This window comes from Taudactylus pleione, unplaced genomic scaffold (genome assembly GCF_031769625.1).
Source record: "Taudactylus pleione unplaced genomic scaffold, aTauple2 ptg001272l, whole genome shotgun sequence".
Classification (NCBI taxonomy): Eukaryota; Metazoa; Chordata; class Amphibia; order Anura; family Myobatrachidae; genus Taudactylus; species Taudactylus pleione.
In genome coordinates, this window is record NW_028285672.1 from 942743 (window position 1) to 966202 (window position 23460).

The following is a 23460-nucleotide window of genomic DNA, read 5'->3' on the forward strand; positions in this document are numbered from 1 at the left end:
AAGTCACCGGCAGGAGCTGGCCTCTTTTTTGTCCCCTATAAAAGGAGATTCCAGCCACTCCCCAGAGTATTAGGCTTATTACCTACTGTACCTACAAATTTTTTAAATTCATGCTCCTGTGTATCCTGTTAACCAATTCCTGACCATGACTATTCCTTGTGACCTGTCCATTTAACCCCTGGTACTGCACTTGGAGAATTCTGGTTTGACCTTGGCTTTTCCATGACCTGATTTTATCTTATCCCCTGGCACACTTCGGTGCAAGGCTCAGATCCAGCTCCTGTGTCTGCTAGCCCTGTACTCGGGAACCTGGGCAGAGGGTCGCAACCTGCGTGTCGGGTGCAGCGAAGCCCAAACCTACTTTCAGGGGTCCCTGGTGAAAACCACTGGAACATTAGACTCAGCACCTCTGTTCCAGGTATTAGCCAATAGCATCCACGTATCCATCCATGAGTTGTGACACAAAGCCCTTAAAGTTGTAGGATGTAAGAGTTTTTCTTTCCTGTTCTATATAGCATATTAGTGTCAAGGGGATGTGACAATAATGTGACCTGTAATTTATTTTTCTTACAGCTGAAAATGTTGTCTTATTTTATACCACATCAGTACTAAGTACTAATGGCTGCCAAACATGTCAGTGTCCAAACTCTTATTCCAAAATGATGATTTTGGGCTTTCAAATTCGGGTGGCTAATGTATGACTTTTTAAAAAATATATTATTTATAAAGAGAAAGGCAGCTAATAAACATTATCAATGCATAACAATACAGCAGGACAGAAGATCCTAACAGGGGCAGCTACTCATCAAGTTATCTTGTAGGTCACCAATCAATTTTTTGAATTAAGTAACATAAAAGAAAGAGAAGGGGAAAAAGAAGCGGAAAAGCAAGTGCGGTATGGCAAAGAGCATGGAGGGTAAAGATGGGAACATAAGGGGTTAGAGGAGGAGGGGGATAACTGGTCCTCAGATGTTGGTGGTCATATAAAAATGAGGTACGCGCCTAAGGTGCCCAGACTTTGAGAAATTATATTAGCGAGTTATGGAGGAGGTATGGAGTCCCTATATCTCCATTTATAATGTCGACATTCGCAATGTCGACACCAGAAGGATGACATTGATGATATCGACATATCAAAATGTCAATACCACCTGCAAAATGATGACATAACAGAATGTCAACATAAGAAATGTTGACATTGTAATAATGTCGACCTCTCTATTAGGCTTAGGTTTAGCGTTAGGGCTAGCTTTATGGAGAGAATGACACAAAAAACACATTGTTGATATTACACCAGTGTTGACATTACATCAGTGTTGACAAGCTAAATGTCGACATGGTCAATGTTACCAAATTCTACTTTGTTAGTTGTTTTACCTTGCTGTTCCCTATATCCTTTTTCGTAGAGCTATTTCTTCATAAGCAGTGGCTGAATGTATAAGACACAAGCGCACAACAGCAATTTGTACAGTTTTGCTGTGAATGCTCAGCATAAGAGTTTATGGGCACTACAAAAAACCCTGGGGTGTATCTGTATAATAAGTGCAGGGTGTGCGGTGCAGCCATAGACTAAACTTACCTTTACACCTGTGCAGGCACAGAAATCACTGTGAAAATTGCATCTGTGCCCTTTTCCCTAAGATCTGCACGTGCAGAGTAGAGAAATAACCGGGCAAATAGTGCCAGTGTTATTATCCCAAATATCTGCATATGTGCAGTAGAGAAATCAGTGGGAGAGAGGAGTCGCAGCCATTTTCCCAGAGATCTGTGCATGCGCAGTAGAGAGACCATCGGGAAAATGGCGGCAGTGTTATTTTCCCACAGATCTACGTCAGTGTAGTAGACTCTTGCACAGTACCAGAATGTCCTCGGTGTCCCTGAATAAACCGTCCTTGAATATACCTCTGTTTTTTTTACGTTTGGGATATAAAATAATGACCTCATTCAGATAGATATGTTTTCCTGTAATAAATGTAGTATTACTGTAATTAATTGCTTTTATTAGTTCATGATAGTTCCTTGCTAAATCCTAATCCTAGCAAAGTGTTTGAACATTGCACAGCTGCTGTCTGCTGATGGGTGCTCATCTTGTGAACATGTGCAGCAGGACTCTGTATAAATCTGAAATAATATATTTGGATAGAATCAGATTGACCCTTTTCACTCAAGAAAGGATTGCTTGTGTAAATCAGCATGGTTCCACCTAGCACATCTGTGCAGCCTTATTGCGTTGTACTTTCCAAAAACTGAAAATCACACAAACTCACATATGAGCGACATAAAAGCCAAACTCAGCTAAGTGGAAAACCTTACAATTCTAACAATTTACACCGTGACAGGTTAACACGTGTTAATATTAATATGGGTGGATGGGTAATTATCTTCTTATTACTGTACTACATCAAATATTAATTCTAATTTATATTTAGAATTTCTGAAGTTTTTCCTAATATTTTTCCTAAACAAACATTTTCTACATTTCTAACGAATAAAATAGCAGCTTTACCACATTTATTTTAACTAAAGGAACTTTATATTGTCTGCATATAAAAAAGAAAACAACAAAGAGAGTAGAAATGGCTACCTGCCATCGATGGTCAGGAAACATCGATGGTTTGGTACCAAATGTCAATGGTTTTTCCATCAGTGGCCGGGGCACGATGGTTTACAATTTGGTTCTTTTCTCCTTTGCACAAACACTGCCACTGACTTCTACCAATTGAGCATGCAGTGTTGTGCACCATCGATGGTTCAATCATCAATGGTTTTTCGACAACCATTGAGGGTGGTAACTTTGACGGACAAGCCTAGGCTAAAGCATGTACTAGCCATGTGGTGCAATCGGGTACACATGCAACAGTAAGATATGTGCTTGAATGCGCCAAATGACAATTTTACTTGCCAACATAAAATTCTCCTGCTTCTTACATAAGGTGTTGCCTACTTAACAATAAGCCTATACCAGATGATGTTGGTGCATTTTCATGAGACTGTTCAGTATGAGACAGTGGATACGAATCGTTCCCACCCAAGGTTGCCCAGCCATTAACTAGACAATTGGGAGAAACAATTAGAAGTAATATATTGCCAGAAAGCAATGGGAGATAGAATTTGTGGAAACCAGAGTGAGTAGAGTAATATTTTCCAAAAGGAAAATTAATCCCTGGCCATGTATCAAATGTATATTAACTGGTTGGCTCTGGTAGAATTCATGATTCTGCAGAGTGTGCGTCACATCTCCTGTGAATTGTGGATAATGCACAAAGATATCACTGGCCAGTAAAGTGATATTTACAATTCTGAAACCTTCCATCCTGGTGACAAAACACTGAATATTAAAATTTTAGATATTTGAAACACCTCAACACTAAAAGTTTTGCTAATGAAATTATAGGTTATTTTTAAGGCTTGTTCATATCATAGTGTAGTGGAAGGTTTTAGATGACAAATGCAGTTTATACACACAGAGACACATTATAAGGCCGAAAAGTGACTTAGGGCCTGATGCACAGGTGGACTCAGTGACGTTTGCGCAGTTGTCCGATGTTGTCTGGACTGTGCATGTGTCTGAGTCGTACGGCTCATGCATCACAATGGTTAATGCCGGTGGACATAGAGAAAAGACAGTTTTAGTGGGTAATCCTGGGTGGGGGTGGCTAGCTAGACGCAGGCATGTTGCGGGCGTGTCTGGCTAGCATTTGCATCTTTTTTTCAGTTGCACTGGTACCGGCGGCCAAGTATCAATGGACATTTTGAGCAACCATAGAGCTGCCCTGATGTCCGAGGGTACGACCGATTTTGCGACTTATTACACTGCGGATTTCATTCACAGCTGGTGGGTGTCTCTGTGCCTATTTCAGAGATGTACATAAACCCTTATTTTTACACAAATCTCTGATGTTTTTAGATCTGCGCATATGCAGTTCTGGGTCTGCGATGTTGCTCGCAGTGCCCCAAATGCCGCAGCATGTTTGACATGCTGCTGGTATTTGGGCATGGCGATGTGGTGGTGGCACTAAGTGTTCCAGAAAAACGGGAATGTTAGCCTCATTTTCTTGGCGTGCTGCAGCCAGTGGCTACTTCCTTGGGTGCGGCATCACTGACCCCAGCAGATAAGATTTTCCAGGACATCCTGAGGAAACTGAAGGTTACTTAGATGTACGATGGTCACACAGCATACCTGCCGACTAAGGGCAGCCAGGTCGAGCGCTGCAGGGGGCGTGACGGTGACAATGGTGGGCGGTGCGGGGGCATGGTGGTGGCAATGGTGGGCGATGCAGGGTTGTGGCAGTGTAATCACATCATTGCGGACCATACACCCGCTATACAAAGCAGAGAGTACTGGCATTATAAAGCAGGGGGTAGGGCTGCAATGACATAATATTCAGCGCAAATCGCGTCAATTGCCCCTTCCTCCGGACAGCCCACTTTCGTGACGGCAGCATCGGATCAGGGAAGCAGACAGTGGGTGTCATTTTACTTAAGACGCCTTTCGGCTTTTGCATATTTTTGCTCAGCACTGAGGGCCTGATTCAGACCCGCTCGCAAGCACTATGCGCTCGCAAGCGGGTTGATGATGGCCCAGTGTGCATGCATGGCGTGTGCACTGCATGTGTGCGAGCCCCGGATCAAGCGCAAAAAGCACTCGCTCCGGCGCTCGCACCCAAAAGGGGTAGCTGTCGATGTTGATTGACAGCTGTCCCGTTTGGAAGGCGGGGAGGGGGGGTGGCTGAGCAAATGGAAGCGTTTCTGCAGGAACGCCTGCCATTTGTGGGTGGCCCTACTGACATCACTAGTGAACTGGGGCTTGTGGCAACGAGACCCTACCGCAAGGGTCTCGTCGCAAGCCCGATGGTTGCGATGGTCTTGACCATCGCGACCATAATCATGGCCGCTCGCATAAGCTGTGGGTGGTAACCCACAGCTATGCGAGCAGCCAAGAGGCTGCAAAACAAAAAAAACATGCCCTGATTCAGAGCGAGCGCTCGCTTTTTGCGAGTGGCTCTGAATCAGGCCATGTGTAGAGATGGTACATTTATACCATGCTCCAAGCTTTTTAAGGCAGAGCAACTAATTGAAAGTTTTTATTGCATTAGTGGAATGTAGAAAATAGATCGTTAGGTTAGAAGCAGAAAATGACAGGTCAGGGCTGTAAGAGGAATGGAGGTAAACACGGCTGCATGTTGCAGGCTCAGGGTCCCTGGTTAGGGGAAGGTGCATGCTAGTAAAATCTATTCTGTTGGTGGTAGTGCAGCTCTAAGGGAACCCTGCTTTGAACCTCTACATTACAACTGCTTAAGATCTGTGAGAAAGAAAAACAGCGCCATCTTGTGACTGTAACATTTTCATCCTAGTTGCAAAGTTGGCAAGGCATACTGAGAATCAGGTGCACAGCATATACTTACTGCTTAGCTGTAATCTTACTTTATCAATTTAATGTTCTTATATGACAGGTTGAACAGAGTCCTGCTGCGAAGCACAAATCTATGATTTAAAATTTTCAGAGTGGATTGTACCAAAGCTGGGTTTTTAAATCCAGGGCCGGATGTTCTCACTATATAGAGTTACAGGTTATAATATGTCTTACTGTGCACCTGCTTCCAATGTAAAAAGTGTCGATAGAAAGTTTAATGGGATGTATCAAGTTCTACTTTCATGCTACACAATTGTTTCCTTTTAATCTATATCTGCACTACAGGACAATATGGGTTACTATACTCAACAGCCACAGACTGATAACTAGTCATTCCTTGTAGTATAGATTCCTTTTAATGTAAATGTAACCAAAGTATAACATAGTATGATAGCATCCTGATTGTACAGTATATACACATTGGGCCTGATTGTGAGTCACACGCAATACCTATGTTCACAGACCGATAATCTGCTACTGCACATAAGCGATAAACCCTAAAAACGTATACGGCACGTGCATTACACTGGGTGTACACAAAGAGGCGCTGTTATGATTGATACAGACAATGCATTGGAAATCTGCTGGGATTACCTGGGTGGTGACTGGGAGGTGGCTATTCAGATGCACGGAGATGGTCTGTTTTAAGGGCGTGTTATGGGTGTGTCGCAGGCATGTCACTGAAGTGACTGCATTCACAGGGCCTGAATCAGGGTTTTACACTATTGCACAAGATACAGACTCAGATCACTCTACGTGACCACCTTCAGGTTACTCAGGGTGGCGGTAGTTTTACTAAAGCCAGTAAAGCTGTGTACAAGGATGCAGCCACTGGCTTCAGCACGCCCAGAATACGGGGCCATCACCCCCCCCATTTTCTGTGAGGCTGCGTGACACCAGCCCCACTCCGCCACAAAACGACTTCTGGGCACTGTGAACGACCTTGTAGAAGGAGAACTGCACATGCGCAGTACAGAGCCTGCACATATCTTCTAACATCGGAGTTGTTCGGCGACTGTCGGGTTTAGGTACTGCACCGAGAGGTATTACAGCTTCTATGAATGCAAAGTGGGCATCCTACCATTGCACAGTCATATGGAGGCCAGAAGAAAGGCTGATACTAGCACCAGCACAGGGCCGGCCCCAGGGGCCAGAGTACCCTGTGCAGGCCCGGTACATAGCGCCCTGCAATCGGCATACCATAGGCCACTCCCCCTAAGTGATGTTATTTGGAGGCTGGGGATAAAGCCCAGCCCTCCGTCATCGGCTGGGCTTTTCCAAGCTGATGTGCGCTGCATCCATTCACACTCCGGGGGTCCGGCACCACCGCACAGCTGTGGCGGTGGGGGTCCCCAACCTCCCGATTTGACCACCCGCGGGCCACTTTGAAATCTGGATTTAAGGGAGGAGTGCGCCCTCTATGGGTGGCGCCACTGTGTGACCGCACTGGTTTAACACCCCTAGAGCCGGCCCGGCATCAGCATATAGTCGCAGACCCGACTACAGCAAAGAGACTCAGTCAGCCCCCATATACTTTTTTATTATAATTTGCCATATACAGATGTGTCCACATACATCTATCCTCCGTGCGATATAAGTCGCGTTACACATAACATGTGAGTGCTGCAAGCATCTTTTTGTGTGACTTTCTCCCTTAAATGCATCTTATTCTGCATCTTGTGTTGATTAAAATGGTATGCGGCATGATTATATTCTGTGTGCGATTGTGACTATGTCTGCATGTGAAAAAGCTACGTTACAGGGTCAGTGGCTGTGGTTACAGGGTCAGTGGCTGTGGTTACAGTCAGTGGCTGTGGTTACAGTCAGCAGCTGTGGTTACACTGTAATGTAGCATTTTGCATGCAGATACAGCCTCAGTCACACACAGAATATAAGCATGCTACATATCATTTTAATGATATCCTATACTCATATCCCATAGTCATGCCCCATACTGGGATAGGAGTATACAACACCTTTCCTTCTCACCTAAATTGAATATTTACTCTAATTTGTCTCCATGAAGTAACAGTATTTGACATAGAGGACACATATTATCAAGCTTTTTGTTTTCTGTATCATCAGCAAAGTATACAACTGTTATTATATATATTTTGTAACCACATGCATATTGCATAGATTATGTTAATGAGTATGTAAAAGTATCTATAAACACTACGTTCATGCAGCCTCTGTGCTGCTAAAATTATTACAAAAGACTTTAGATTTCTTGCACTGTGGAAATCATTGACAGATATTAACATATTAAGTATATTGCAATTTTCTTATTGATGCCGCTTCTTTGCTGAACTATTTGCTAATGACTACAAACTGAAAATGTCCACTTTACTTTTCTTATTGTTACACAAATATATGTAACAAGTTTCTTCCCCCAAACATTTGTCTACATACAGTCCCAGTGCTGTCTTTGATGCATATATTATTCTTGTATTAGAGGTTCCATTTTTTGAGGAATAATCTATTTGGATTCCTGATTATATAATATCCAGGATTAATCCATTGTGTGCCGTAAATATTTAACTTTTTGCACATACACTCAGGGAATCTCACTCTACAAGGTCCTTTAAAAATTAAATAAAAATAAATTTATTAAGACCTGAAAAACTATTCTAGTTCTTCTCTTTTTAACTAAAATATATTGTTGTTTTGGGGACTTAAAAACTTTTGCTGCATCTTATTTTAATGTACCCTAAAAACAGCTATGTATTAAAAATCTAAACATAACACATTTTTTTATTGTACTAACTGTGCCCCCAAAAAAGAGTTATTTTCCTTTTTTTTCTCTGTATCTAGCAGATAATTACCTGTTTTGTTTTTTTTGTTTTTTAAACTAGTACTTTACTCCTGGGGAGCACCACCAACATTCAAGATCATTCTAGCAATTTATATTTGTCTATAGTTGGTTTCAAGATATCCACATAATTACTATAAATCCTGTGCAGAAATCTCACACCACCCCCGTACATATACAAATAGGATATTGTATCATATCAAAATAGTCATACGTTACAAACATAAATATTAGCAATTCAACTTCAGTTTTTGTTTAACTCTATTATAATTTAAAATTTACAACCAAACATGTGACTCAGGGAGAAAGAAAACAAAACAGAGAAAGGAGAGGATAAAGTAAAATACAATAAAAAAAGGCTGAGAAAAAAGTGTGAGCTTGTGGTTTCCCAGGTCTCAAGTTAGATCTCACACCCATTTAAATATTATGGAAATCATGTAAAATAAATAGTGGGGTGTTCTAAATTGTGGTTTGGAGAAACCGCAAGCTTAATGTGCAGTTTGCAAATCTTGTGATTTAATTATTGCAAATCAGCACATGAAATAGCACAGAAAAAATATTTGGTTTCAAAAGTCATCTGCAGTTTGGAGACCTTGCTAGTGTACAAGTGTACAGTCTCTCCTATTTATCAAAGAGCATGGTAAACAACCATTGAATATTTTTAAAAAAATTTAAAATGTGGCTGTGACAGGAAAGCTGGTTCAAAACACTTGCTGTGTTCGCTTTCTCCATTGTAGCAATTAATACAAAATAAAAAAGGTGCCCCCTCTCTTACAGTAATTAAACAGCCCGGCCTGTTCAACAGTGGATTCTCAGTCCAGTAGATGGGAGGTTTAGAAAATGGTCTGGCCCCTGAACCTATAACTATTGCATGCTGATGCTTATATAACTAAAAACGTAACCATGCACAGTGTGGGGCTGGGCCGGGGGGCAGGGTGCCATCTGCGCCTCGGGCCGGTACGATTTTACTGTTATAGGGCCGCCAGTTGCGTTAGGCACCCGGGAGCAGTGGCGGATCCATTGGGGGATGTATCTGACACTTTTTATAATCCTAAACAGAGAGCAGCATCAGCGGGGCACTGAAGTGGCCTACAGTGGCATTGACAGCGATACTAATAATGAGTCTGGCTGACTCATGCTGCCGGCCTGCCGGTCACGGGCTGTAATTTAAGGTGCGTACACACGGGATGATCTGTACCACCAACGATATGAAAGATATCTTTGAAAGATATCTTTCAAAGATCTCTTTCAAAGAGATCTTTGAAAGATATCTTTCAGTGAGTCATCCTGCCACATCTCTGAAAATGCAAAGTTGACGGTATCGTCCAGATTGGCCTGAATGCACGGACGATCATAGATATCGTTATCGTTTAAGCGGGAACGCGCATCGTAGGTCGTTCACTGCATAAAAATGAACGATATGAACAATATATCGTTAAACGATATCGTTATCGTTCATATCGTAATGATATATCTGTCCGTGTGTATGCACCTTAAGCAGCAGGAGGAGGCGGTCCGGACGTAGCAGAGGAAGGTGACCCGTCCTGTTTCCTCCCATCCGCTTAAGCTCCTCCTCCCTGACGCAGCTAATTGCCGGGGCTCCGACGTCACAGTCTAGTGACCGGCCCCGGCGCGAAAAGGTTCAGAGGGGCCATGAGATTATCAAGACCTCAGCGAAGCGTCCCCAAGCCGAAATTGACTGCTGCGGCCACCCCTCTGTAACCATAGTTACCTAGGAGGAGCAGGTGGAGGCGAGGGTAAAAGTAACTGGGCACAAGCAGCAACATAGAATAGAAACCCAGCGCCAGTGAATAGAGGGATCAAACAATAGTTCAGCAGTCAAATAAGGTTATGTCAAGTTTAATAAATAGGATAGATCAAGAAGAAGACTGCGCTCTAAAGTCTATACCGGGACATCAGTATCAACACATATATTTGAAATATAAGTTTAATATAATAAGGCTAAATAGCCAAAAACATAAAAAATGACATAAACTGTATACATGCAAAAGAGTTGATCAGACTCACAATATTAAAAAACAGTAGATGAAAAATACACAAATATCGCAATATCAAACTGTATTAGATGTATAACTAAATATAGAAACACTGATAATGGTAATATTAGAGACCCAGGAGATCCTAAGGGAACAATAAAAAGGAGTCTCGTATAAATACAATATGACCAGATGATGATAGCCGACCTTCAATAAAAAGTCTCGTGTATAGCCTCAATACAAGGAGTAAATCAAAAATATAATAGGCATCTCTTCTCCTCAATGCACCTTGTCAGTAATTAACACTGCATATAATGGCGGCTGAATTAAAACTCACTTGTAGTTGGAATACCAGCATTCGGCTCTCTCCAAAATATAGAACATAGCCCTATAGATATATCGATAGACGTAGATTAGTGTATCTGAAGCCGTGGGCGACAAGGATAATTTACATGTAATGAGCCAGGTAAGGGCCGTCAGTGTTAAATGATGCGACTGACAGCCTACTCCAGATTGCACTACACCAGCTCAAAACAGTCAATCAATAGCCGGGGCACTGTGAAATAGAGTCTGTAAACAATGATGTTCACCTGTGTGTGGTGCGCCAGATGACAGCTGTCTCAGCGCGGCGGCAGCACGAACGATAACAGAAGGTGCTTTCCCTCCGGCTTTGGATGACGGCCAGGTGTTACCGTCTCAGCAAGATAGCGGCACAGGCAATATTGGAGAGATGTATGTCCCTGCGGCTCAAAAAGCAGGTGAAGTCTCTGCTCCTTAATACAATGGAAATCCCAATGCAGCGGAGGTTAGTCAGGGCAGCAGCTGCCGGCGGCACCGGCAGTAGTGGAAAGATGAACGTCCCTGCTGCTCAGATAACAGGTGCAGTCACAGTATCTCTGAGTAGTAGAAATCCCGATGAACCAAAGGTTGGTCGGGGCAGCATCCACCGGCTTGTTGGTTTAGGGGAATGCAAATGGTCGATATATATGTAGGGTCTCCAGGCTCCTATGGGGAACGACAGCAACATGCAGCATTGCCCACTCCGAACATCAATTGCAGCAGTAACACAGGGCCAGGCATCTACTACACTCCCCACCCATGAGACAGAAGAAGTAGAAGAGAGGACCCTGAGTGACACTGCCTGCATCATCAGTGACAGTCAGCTATGTGTGGTAGGTGACAGTGTATTTTTACCTACCTACCTCTTTCTCTATCTCCCCACCCCCCATGGATTAAGCACACATATGTTGAGTGCACTCCTGCTGTTGGCCATTTGACCGTGAGTACAGTATATATATATATATATATATATATATATATAGACATTTTGTAATAAATGAAATGGGTGTCGAGATGGTTTCCCTGTTACCCATAATCTAACACTGTAGCCCTTTCACTTTCCTGCATCACCTCTGCCTGTCTGCTCCTGTCTCACTACTGTTCCATCTCTTCCCCCTACAAATCACCTTGACACTCTTGTCCCACCTGCCCCCTTGTCTTCTTCCTCCCCTCACTCTCCTCTCCATCCTTCTGTCAATGTTCCTCCTTTTTCGGTCTCCTCTATTATCCCCTTCTTACCTTCTTTCCCGTCAATCCTATCTCTTCCCTGCCATATCTTTTCCCCCTCTACATATCCACCTTCCTACCTTACACATTTTCCATCTCCTCCCTACTAATCCCTTTCATCCATCCCACACATGCTCCCACCTCCCCACTAGAAATCTACCCTCTTCCCCCCTACACATCCTCTCCCATACACATCTACCCTCCTCCTCCCATACACATCCACCCTTGCCCCTACACATCCTCCCTTGCCCCTACACATCTTCCCCAATACACATCTACCCTCTTCCCCCCTACATATCTACCCTCTCTCTACACATTAACCCCCCTCCCACAATACATCCTCTCCATACACATCTACCCTCCTACACAACTACTCTACCTACACATCTATACACACATCTACCCTCCTCCCCCGTACACATCTACTGTCCTACCCCCTACACATCTTCCCTACCCCACCTAGACATCTAGAGGGAGACACTCATTGGTCTGGACAATTGCATTATTCTTTTTTTTATAGAAAGCCTGGGCCACTTGCTTGTGTTGAACCCAGGCTGAAAGTTGCCGGCCAGCCCCTGACCATGCACGTGGGTGCAAGTACATTCGTGTACCTGTAATGCCACTATAGTGTTCTTTCTCTCATCATAGTCCCAGTGAGAAATTTGCAATCAATAAATTTGACAAAAATTAAATAAAAATTTAAATGCCTTTGAGGCTCCAGTACCCTGTGATGCGTCTGCCCTCTACTCTGCCTTATATGCGGTCCGGGAGATGAGATTACATCACCAGCCCCTTAAATATGTTTTCATGTGGAGCCCAGTGATGCACTGTTCCATCCCTGCATTCACCCTAACTTTTGTAGCTGGGGTAAAGTATACATTTGGACTCTCATGTGTCAATTATTGCCCTTAGGCCAGTGTCTCTAACTTCACCGACCAGTCAATCTAGTCTAAGGGGCATATTTTATTTGCCAAGAGAAGAGCCCATCCTGGCAAAAAGCTGGAAGCAGTGTGATAGCATAAAGATATCACACTGCTTACTTGTTTGGGTCCTTGACGCGCAATGCGTATGCATCACGGCGGGGATGATGGAAATTTTCTAAATAGTAGCCCATGGTCTTTACTATAGGATAACGTCATCTTGAGATTGCATCACCTATCGTTGCTAAGCTTCAGAATGCTTTGCATTCCGGAGCCTGGTAAATCCGACAGCACAGCAGCCCTCATAGAAACCTATGGGGGCAGCATTTGGGGACGAAAATGGAAGGACCGCAGCAGATATCAGAGATGTCTGCTGTGATCCCTCCATAGTACGTCTGGGAGATTCTTAATATTTGTGGGTACCCGTATCCTGCAAATATTTAATGATAAATGGGCCCCTAAGACTTTTTCTGTATTTGTGAAGAGCATAAAAGCATAACGGTGCATGCACACGGTCAGATATGTCAGATGAACGACTGAACGATTTGAAAGATTTTTGCCTGTATTAAAATGAATGGAATCATCAAAATCTGACTGCAAACACATCAGATGTCAAATATCGTTATCTGACAAACGGGAGCGCGCATCGTTCATCTGACAAACATGTCAGATATGAACGATTGAACGATTTTTAAAATCATTATTGTACAGATCTGAAGGAAAATCTGACCATGTGTATGCACCATTAGGCTTAATGCTGTACAATATGTAACATAGGGGTCTATTTACTAAGCAGTGTTAGGAGACAGAGTGAAAAGTGATAAGTATGGCACATTGGCTGGAACCTTATCACTCTTCACTCTGGGCCTGATTCAGACCCGCTCGCGAGCGCTGAGCGCTCGCAAGCGGGTCGATGTTAGCCCAGTGCGCATGCGCGAGACCTGGATAGTGACGGGCAAGCCGTCGCTCCGGGTCTCGCACCAAAGGGGGCGTGCTATCGATGGTGTGTGACGGGGACATGGCTGCCCAGACGGAGGCGTTCCCATGGGAACGCCTACCGTCTGGGGCCGGCCCCACTGACATCACAAGTGATGTCAGTGGGAGTGCTCTCGGCTCTGATAGAGCCGAAAGCACTCCAGGGCTTGCGGCAACGAGACCCTACCACAAGGGTCTCGTCGCAAGCCCGATGGTCGCGATGGTCTTGACCATCACGACCATCTTCATGGCCGCTCGCTATATCTATGGGTGGTCACCCACAGCTATACGAGCGGCCAGGAGGCCGCTCTAAAATTTAAGAAGGACGGCCCTGATTCAGAGCGAGCGCTCTGTCAGAGCGCCCGGCTCTGAATCAGGGCCTCTGTCTCCAAACACTGCTTAGTAAATAGACCCCATAGATTCATACAGTACACCAATAAAAAACTATAGTTGATACTTAGCTATACTCGTATTTCTTGTTCAGTTCCTTGAAAGTTAGGCTATTGGTCACAATTACACTGAACCTATGTAAAGTACCTCTGGCTATATAATACATGTGGTTAAGTATCAAAATACAGTGGCTTGCAAAAGTATTCAACCCCCTAAAAAGTCAGCAGGCAAATTTAGAATTATGAGATTAAAAGCTCTACTTAAAGAGCATACTGGTTTGCACGAAAATACTGTCTGGAACAATCTGTGAAAGCATCATTGCAGTGGCGGATGTTACTTAGGGGCTTTAGGGCTCAGCCCCACCAGTAAAATTCGACACCCCACTGACAGGCTGCCTGGCAGTGACATTTTTTGCTGGAGAAAGGGCTAATCTGCTGCATTCCTTAAGACCTTTGTGGGGATGGCAGTCTGAGTCAATGTAACAAGAGCCATAAAGTATAGCCATTTGCTGCAAGTGACTGTCATCTCAGGATGATGTTAGCAATAGCCGACTTTGGGGACCAGAAGGGTATTAGCTATTCCTGGCATTGGGGACACTGGAAGGATGTCCACCAGGTGAAAACACTATACAGATACACATTGCCGGGGCCAGGAGAAAAGCTTTGGTGAGGACACTTGGTAAATGGTATCAGTACAATGTTATGCCTGAAGCGACATGGTAAGTTGCAACGGAACATTGGGCCTGATTCAGATGTGACCGCTAATGTAATTGCAGCTGAAATCCCATACACAGCTGCTGTGCGGGAATATGCTAATCCACGCAGCCGCCTGGAAATGTATTGAGAAGCCCACCGGAAGCTTCGGAGATCCAAGTAAGTGCGTACAAATACGCAGTGGCAGTCGCAGATCCTTAAATAATCGACCATCTGAGTAAAACTATGTTAGCACAGAACGGCAGAGGGCATTGAGACACTGGCGCCATATTTCTGCATACAGGATCCCAGATGTACAGATTCACACCCTGAAAATGGTCACGACATGCCTGCATTACTGCCGCTGCATCCTGTAACCGCCCCACACAGGATGCAGCGATACATAATGATTATTGCTGCGTAGTATAGACCACCAAATTGGTTCTTCCCACTCTATCCGTGAGAATGGGACTAACCATTTTTCATTCTCATAGGTCCTTATGGACACACAAGTTCTCATTACCCATGCTCTGTAAGATGTTCCAGAGCCCAGCAATGAATTCAGTAAAGTTCCTTTTCTCTCATTTGTGAAATACATATACCTCAAATAGGAGATACAGTGAAATTGGAGCCACCATTAATCAGGAATTGCTAGATCAGTTAGTGAGTGTATGAAATAAGGCTCCTAAAGATCAAAGTCTTCCAAGAGGTTCCAATTCTCACAGGGCTTTTCTCTGTCTTCCAGCATATGGGTCCTGTATGATGTCATTTGGTGCATATAACTCAGAATATGTGCACTGCTTTGATCCTGTAGAAGTGCTGTTTGCAGATAAGATTCTTTTGTATCATCTTTCTCAGTCTCATTGTATGTAATCTGCAGACATTTACTACTGAATTTAAAAACATAACTATAATGGGTACATAATCAGATTTATGGTGTATAGCTGCACCGGTATTAAATATTAATGTGCCATGATGTTAGAGGGCATGGGAAAGGTTGAACAGCAGCTAAATCAGTGATTGCAGTTTAGTACAGGCCTTTTACACAAGGAGCAATAGTAGTTCAGGAGTCACGGAGAAGTACATCTTTTCGGCTATATACTATACCAGGGACAGATTCAGAAATGGATGCAATAGAGTAGTTTACGCAGTTGAGCGATTATCAGTAATATGAGCATGTGTCAAGTTACATTTTCGTTGTGTCTTACAGTGAGTATGTAATGCAAAGTGATTGACAGGCAGGGACCGTTTGTGGGCGATAAGACTCAAACACAGGCATATTGCGACCTTTTTCAGACCGCGTCTCACCTGCAACTGCAAACCCAAATACAGTAAAAATGGCTCCTGCGTCTCAGTTCCCGCTGCCAATCTGCACGACCATAGCGTTACTCAGTGAGCCAATAATCAGCTGATCTGTGACCAACGCTGTGTTTTTGTACGCAGTCGCTTGGATTTGCAATGCGGCCGGTGGGCGTCTAAATACAAATCAAGATGGCAGCAACATTTGCATATTTTCACTAGGGGTGTGCACCGGCCACTTTTCGTGTTTTGTGTTTTGGTTTTGGATCTGGATCTTTCTTCGTGTTTTGGATCTGGATTGGTTTTGCCAAAACCACCCTTGCGTGTTTTGGGTTCTGGGTTTTGTGTTTTGGATCTGTATTTTTTTGAAAAAAAGCATAAAAACAGCTAAAATCACATAATTTGTAGGTTTTTCTGCTCCTATGCTATTATTAACCTCAATAACCTTAATTTCCACTCATTTCCAGTCTATTCTGAATACCTCACACCTCACAATAGTGTTTTTATGTCCAAAAGGTTGCACCGAAGTAGCTGGATGACTATGCTAAGCGACACAAGTGGGCGGCACAAACACGTGACCCATCTAGGCGTGAAACTGCAGTGGCAGACAGGATGGCATTGAAAAACTAGGCCCCAAACTGTACATAATGCAAAGAAAAAAAAGAGGTGCAAGATGGAATTGTCCTTGGGCCCTCCCACCCACCCTTATGTTGTATAAACAGGACATGCACACTTTAACAAACCAATCATTTCAGCGCCAGGGTCTGCCACACAACTGTGGCTGAAATGATTGGTTCGTTTGGGCCCCCACAAAACAAGCTGGCAATTTATCTGTCCCTGCACAAACTGGCTCTACGGAGGCAAGATGTCATCCTCATCCTCCTCATCCACCGATTCCTCACCCTCTTCAGTGTGTACATCCTCATCCTCACAGAGTATTAATTCGTCCCTGCTGGAACCACAGGTCCCTCTGTACGTTCTGGAGGCTGGTCTCCCTGGAAGAGTTGATAATTCATTTTATGAACATCATCTTCTCCACATTTTGTGGAAGCAACCTCCTACGCCTTTCGCTGACAAGGTTCCCGGCTGCACTAAACACTCTTTCGGAGTACACACTGGAGGGGGGGCAACTCAGGTAAAATAGAGCCAGTTTGTACAGGGACCTCCAAATTGCTTCTTTTTCCTGCCAGTACAGGTACGGACTGTCTGACATGCCTACTTGGATGCTGTCACCGATGTAATCCTTTAACAGACAGACGCACGCTTGTCGCTGCTGCTTTGAGGATTCAAGTGCGGCTACAGCCCACACAATTCACAAAGACAGAAAAAAAAAAGAATATTTTTATTGTTTGTGGAGCACACTTTGAGGGTTACACCACCCTTTAACAGACAGACGCACGCTTGTCGCTGCTGCTTTGAGGATGCAAGTGCGGCTACAGCCCACACAATTCACAAAGACAGAAAAAAGAAGAAGAATATTTTAATTGTTTGTGTAGAACACTTTGAGGTGTCACCACCCTTTAACAGACAGACGCACGCTTGTCGCTGCTGCTTTAAGGATGCAGGTGCGGCTACAGCCCACACATTTCACAAAGACCAAAAAAAAAAGAACAATATTTTAATTGTTTGTGTAGAACACTTTGAGGTGTCACCACCCTTTAACAGACAGACGCACGCTTGTCGCTGCTGCTTTAAGGATGCAGGTGCGGCTACAGCCCACACATTTCACAAAGACCAAAAAAAAAAGAACAATATTTTAATTGTTTGTGTAGAACACTTTGAGGTGTCACCACCCTTTAACAGACAGACGCACGCTTGTCGCTGCTGCTTTAAGGATGCAGGTGCGGCTACAGCCCACACAATTCACATAGACAGAAAAAAAAAGAACAATATTTTAATTGTTTGTGTAGCACACTTTGAGGGTGTCACCACCCTTTAACAGACAGACGCACGCTTGTCGCTGCTGCTTTGAGGATGCAAGTGTGGCTACATCGCACACAAGTCACAAACACATTAAAAAATAGTTTTTTATTTTTTGGAACATTTTGAGAGTTACACCACCCTTTAACAGACAGACGCACGCTTGTCGCTGCTGCTTTAAGGATGCAGGTGCGGCTACAGCCCACACATTTCACAAAGACCGAAAAAAAAAGAACAATATTTTAATTGTTTGTGTAGAACACTTTGAGGGTGTCACCACCCTTTAACAGACAGACGCACGCTTGTCGCTGCTGCTTTAAGGATGCAGGTGCGGCTACAGCCCACACAATTCACATAGACAGAAAAAAGAAGAATATTTTTATTGTTTGTGTAGCACACTTTGAGGGTGTCACCACCCTTTAACAGACAGACGCACGCTTGTCGCTGCTGCTTTAAGGATGCAGGTGCGGCTACATCGCACACAAGTCACAAACACATTAAAAAAATAGTTTTTTATTTTTTGGAGCACTTTGAGAGTTACACCACCCTTTAACAGACAGACGCACGCTTGTCGCTGCTGCTTTAAGGATGCAGGTGCGGCTACAGCCCACACATTTCACAAAGACCAAAAAAAAAAGAACAATATTTTAATTGTTAGTGTAGCACACTTTGAGGGTGTCACCACCCTTTAACAGACAGACGCACGCTTGTCGCTGCTGCTTTAAGGATGCAGGTGCGGCTACATCGCACACAAGTCACAAACACATTAAAAAAATAGTTTTTTATTTTTTGGAGCACTTTGAGAGTTACACCACCCTTTAACAGACAGACGCACGCTTGTCGCTGCTGCTTTAAGGATGCAGGTGCGGCTACAGCCCACACATTTCACAAAGACCAAAAAAAAAAGAACAATATTTTAATTGTTAGTGTAGCACACTTTGAGGGTGTCACCACCCTTTAACAGACAGACGCACGCTTGTCGCTGCTGCTTTAAGGATGCAGGTGCGGCTACAGCCCACACAATTCACAAAGACAGAAAAAAAAAGAACAATATTTTAATTGTTTGTGTAGCACACTTTGAGGGTGTCACCACCCTTTAACAGACAGACGCACGCTTGTCGCTGCTGCTTTGAGGATGCAGGTGGAATCTAGACGGGATTTGGAACCGAGGACACACTACCTCCATCAATTGTCTAAATCCCACTGCACTAATGTCGGATACCGGACGCACGTCTAACACCAACATAGCAGTCAAGGCCTCAGTTATACGTTTTGCTTCAGGATGACTGCTGTCGTACTTCATCCTCATCGCTAGGGACTGTTGGAGGGTCAATTGTTTAGTAAAAGTAGTGATGTTCCTACTTCCTCTCTGGGATGATGAACAACTCCCAGCAGCAGCAACAGCACTAGGAGGAAGTGGTTCTTGATCTTTCCCTATTTTATTTTTATCGGAGAAAGTTTGGTCCTCCATTTATGTTATATTGATATATATACGTGCGGCTAAAGCGCACACAAACACAGAAAATATTATTTTATTTTTGCTGGAGAGTAGTGCACTTTGTGGGTTACACCACCCTTTAAGAAATGAGCCAGCCGGCTCTTTACTTATGGGACACAGGCGCACGCTTGGCGCTGCTCCTTTGTTGATGCACGTGCAGCCACAGTGCACACAATTCACAAACACAGAAAATAATTTTTTTTTGGGTTTGGACTGGAGTGTACTTTCGGGGGTTACAGCACCCTTAACGGTCAAGCCAGCCGGCCCTTTACTTATGACACAGGCGCACGCTTGGCACTACTTTGTTGATGCACGTGCGGCTACTGTGCACACAATTCACAAACACAGAAAATAATTTTTTTTTTGGTTTGGACTGGAGTGTACTTTCGGGGGTTACAGCACCCTTAACGGTCAAGCCAGCCGGCCCTTTACTTATGACACAGGCGCACGCTTGGCACTACTTTGTTGATGCACGTGCGGCTACTGCGCACACAATTCACAAACACAGAAAATAATTTTTTTTTTGGTTTGGACTGGAGTGTACTTTCGGGGGTTACAGCACCCTTAACGGTCAAGCCAGCCGGCCCTTTACTTATGACACAGGCGCACGCTTGGCACTACTTTGTTGATGCACGTGCGGCTACTGCGCACACAATTCACAAACACAGAAAATAATTTTTTTTTTGGTTTGGACTGGAGTGTACTTTCGGGGGTTACAGCACCCTTAACGGTCAAGCCAGCCGGCCCTTTACTTATGACACAGGCGCACGCTTGGCACTACTTTGTTGATGCACGTGCGGCTACTGCGCACACAATTCACAAACACAGAAAATAATTTTTTTTTTGGTTTGGACTGGAGTGTACTTTCGGGGGTTACAGCACCCTTAACGGTCAAGCCAGCCGGCCCTTTACTTATGACACAGGCGCACGCTTGGCACTACTTTGTTGATGCACGTGCGGCTACTGCGCACACAATTCACAAACACAGAAAATAATTTTTTTTTTGGTTTGGACTGGAGTGTACTTTCGGGGGTTACAGCACCCTTAACGGTCAAGCCAGCCGGCCCTTTACTTATGACACAGGCGCACGCTTGGCACTACTTTGTTGATGCACGTGCGGCTACTGCGCACACAATTCACAAACACAGAAAATAATTTTTTTTTTGGTTTGGACTGGAGTGTACTTTCGGGGGTTACAGCACCCTTAACGGTCAAGCCAGCCGGCCCTTTACTTATGACACAGGCGCACGCTTGGCACTACTTTGTTGATGCACGTGCGGCTACTGCGCACACAATTCACAAACACAGAAAATATATTATTTTTTTAGCACTTGGGGGGAGCACCCCTGATGGACAGAGCACCCCCTGGACAACACTACAGCACCTCTTTAGGACTGGGACACTGCACAGGACTTTGGAGTGGACACAGCCCCTATGGAGAACTGACTGCACAACACAGTCCAGCCAGCCCCTATGGACTTTGAAGTAGTGGACACAGCCCCTATTAACAACAGCAGCACAGCACAACACAGCCAGCCCCTATGGACTTTGAAGTAGTGGACAACAGCAGCACTACACTACACTACACTACACAGCCCTAACTCCCACCCTCCCTCTTCACTGTCCACAGCCGAGTGAGAAAATGGCGCCGACGTGGGTACCTTATATAGGATCCAAAACCCGCGAGACTCGGAAGGCGGGATGATGACGTTTTGCCTCGATTTCAGATCCGAGTCAGGCGGGAAAAGTCGAGCCTGATTCGGATCGGACTCGGATCGGGGGGGCTCGGGGGGGTTCGGATTTCAGAAATCCGAACCCGCTCACCCCTAATTTTCACACAGCTGATGCAGCTATGGTGGCATTAGTGTACAACAAAGTCATTTTAACAAACAAGGGTGCCTGTGGCTGTAGCATTTGTTTTTCTGCTGGTCCCTTCCCCCACACCAGATTACCTGACAGCTGGTGATGCCAGGTTTACTTGGCTGTCTTCTCGTATATGGCACATGCAATGACTGGCGTTCAACTCTATATGAGTCCCTGCTGTATGTCTTTATGGCAATCATTATTATGTATTATCAGGTTTTGGCTCAATCTTTTATTTGCTTTCACCAAGTTAATCCTTATATCTAAAACAAATCCATTTTTTAGGATAGATCACATTTTAATATTATTTTCCTGGTTATATATGATCTTGTTACCCTTGTTTTATATATACACTATGTAGACACAGGGGCGTATTAAGAGAGAAGGGGGCCCGTGTTCAATCCCCTTCCTGGGCCCCCTCTTCTCTCCCCGGCTGCCGTCAGCGAACTGACACCAGTGGTAGACTCCGGGCACTAGAGTGTGCCCAGAGTATACAGAGCATGTGCAAAATACCAAGAAAATGGCCGCAGTGGCCATTTTCCTGGCGTTTTCTGTAGCGCTACTCCGTGGGACAGTATTGGTGCAGGGTGTGTGGTGCAGGCCCCCCCGGACCCAGGGGTCCATGTGCACCGCACACCCTGCACCCATTATAAATACGCCCCTGTGTAGACAAAAGTGATTGGACACCCCCCACTCAAGTGAACTGGTCCCATACATACCATTGCACACAAGTTCTAAATGGCCACTAATGTGGCGGTTTTGACAAGAACACTTTGTAGGGAGGCACTTGCAGTTCTATGGAAACAACAAATGTTTTTATCTGGGCGACAATGCCATGTGTCATGTTTCCAGGGCGACGCTGGACTGGTATACAGAAAATTCAGTAACCCGGATGGACTGTCCAGCTCAGAGTCCAGATCTTAACCAAACACTTCAGTGTAATCATAAATGTGAAAGTCGCATTTTCCATATAAACTACAATAAAAATTAAAAACAGTAGAAAATCTGCCATTGTGCAAATGGAAATGCTAATTACAGTAAGTAATGCAAATATATGGCTGCACCTGCATATACTAAAGCAACCACATTAATGAATTAAGTGGATCAGTGGGACAGGTCAAGACACAATCAACCAATCAGAAACAGCTACCTATTTCTGACAATTGTCATCACCTTCATTGTGTATAGATTGTAAGCTTGCGAGCAGGGCCCTCTTACCTTTATGTATGTCTTTTACGTGTGTCTTTTATGTATGTATGTCTGGCTGGCTTTTACAACCCAGTAAAATGTTAATGTTGATTCAAATTGTAAAGCACAATGGAATTTACTGCGCTACATAAGAAACTGTTAATAAATAAGTAAATAAATTGTGTCTCGTCACACCAACGCTTCACCCACAGCAAGGTTATGCCTCCAGACAAGTGTATTTACATAAGTATCCAGGTCAATCTGCTGTAACTCGCAATGGCATGAACACCCATTTACTGTGCTGTACCTGTGCTGGGTCACAGATGTAAGGAGGTGTAAGGAGTCGTAAGTGAAAAACGGTACAAAATCTGCATATGGATTTCTGCAGACACATTTTTGTTGCACTTGCGCAGTGTGGAAATGTGGATTTTATGGAAAAAAAAAAACAGACGGTCATCCACCCCTATATCAGTCCCATTATGCGACGATACCACACTAAGGTTAGCTACGGGATGCCGGCAGTCAGGATCCCGGCGGTCAAAATGCAGAAGCCGTCATCCCAACATGGTTAGGATACCGACACCCGTCGGTAGGTATCCTAAACCTCACACTCTCCCTACCCCCCTCCCTAGTACCTAAAACTAACCCATCCACCCTACCCGCACCCTAAACCTAGCCCTTCCCCTTAGTGCCTAACCCTAACTCTCCCCCTAGTGCCTAATACTAACCCTTCCCCTAATGCTAACCCTTCCCCTAACCCCGTTACTTACCTTCGGGATGCCAGTGCCGAGATTCTGACAGGTGTCGGGGTTCTGGCGCCGATATTGACCGCATCCCCTACACTGGATGACTGCATCCGCCAACAAAACAGAGTGTAATGCGATACAGTATTGGTGCAGAAGCCACACAAATTCTAGAAGTTTATCT

General features: G+C 44.3%; 1 protein-coding gene across 1 annotated transcript in view; it reads left to right on the forward strand.

The window, feature by feature from the left end:
* Positions 1 to 23460, forward strand: part of LOC148443428 (collagen alpha-1(XXVI) chain-like) — a gene marked incomplete at its 3' end in the record, with an annotated part of 638952 nt that overhangs the window by 601378 nt on the left and 14114 nt on the right. The gene's annotated exons all lie outside the window — the stretch shown is intronic.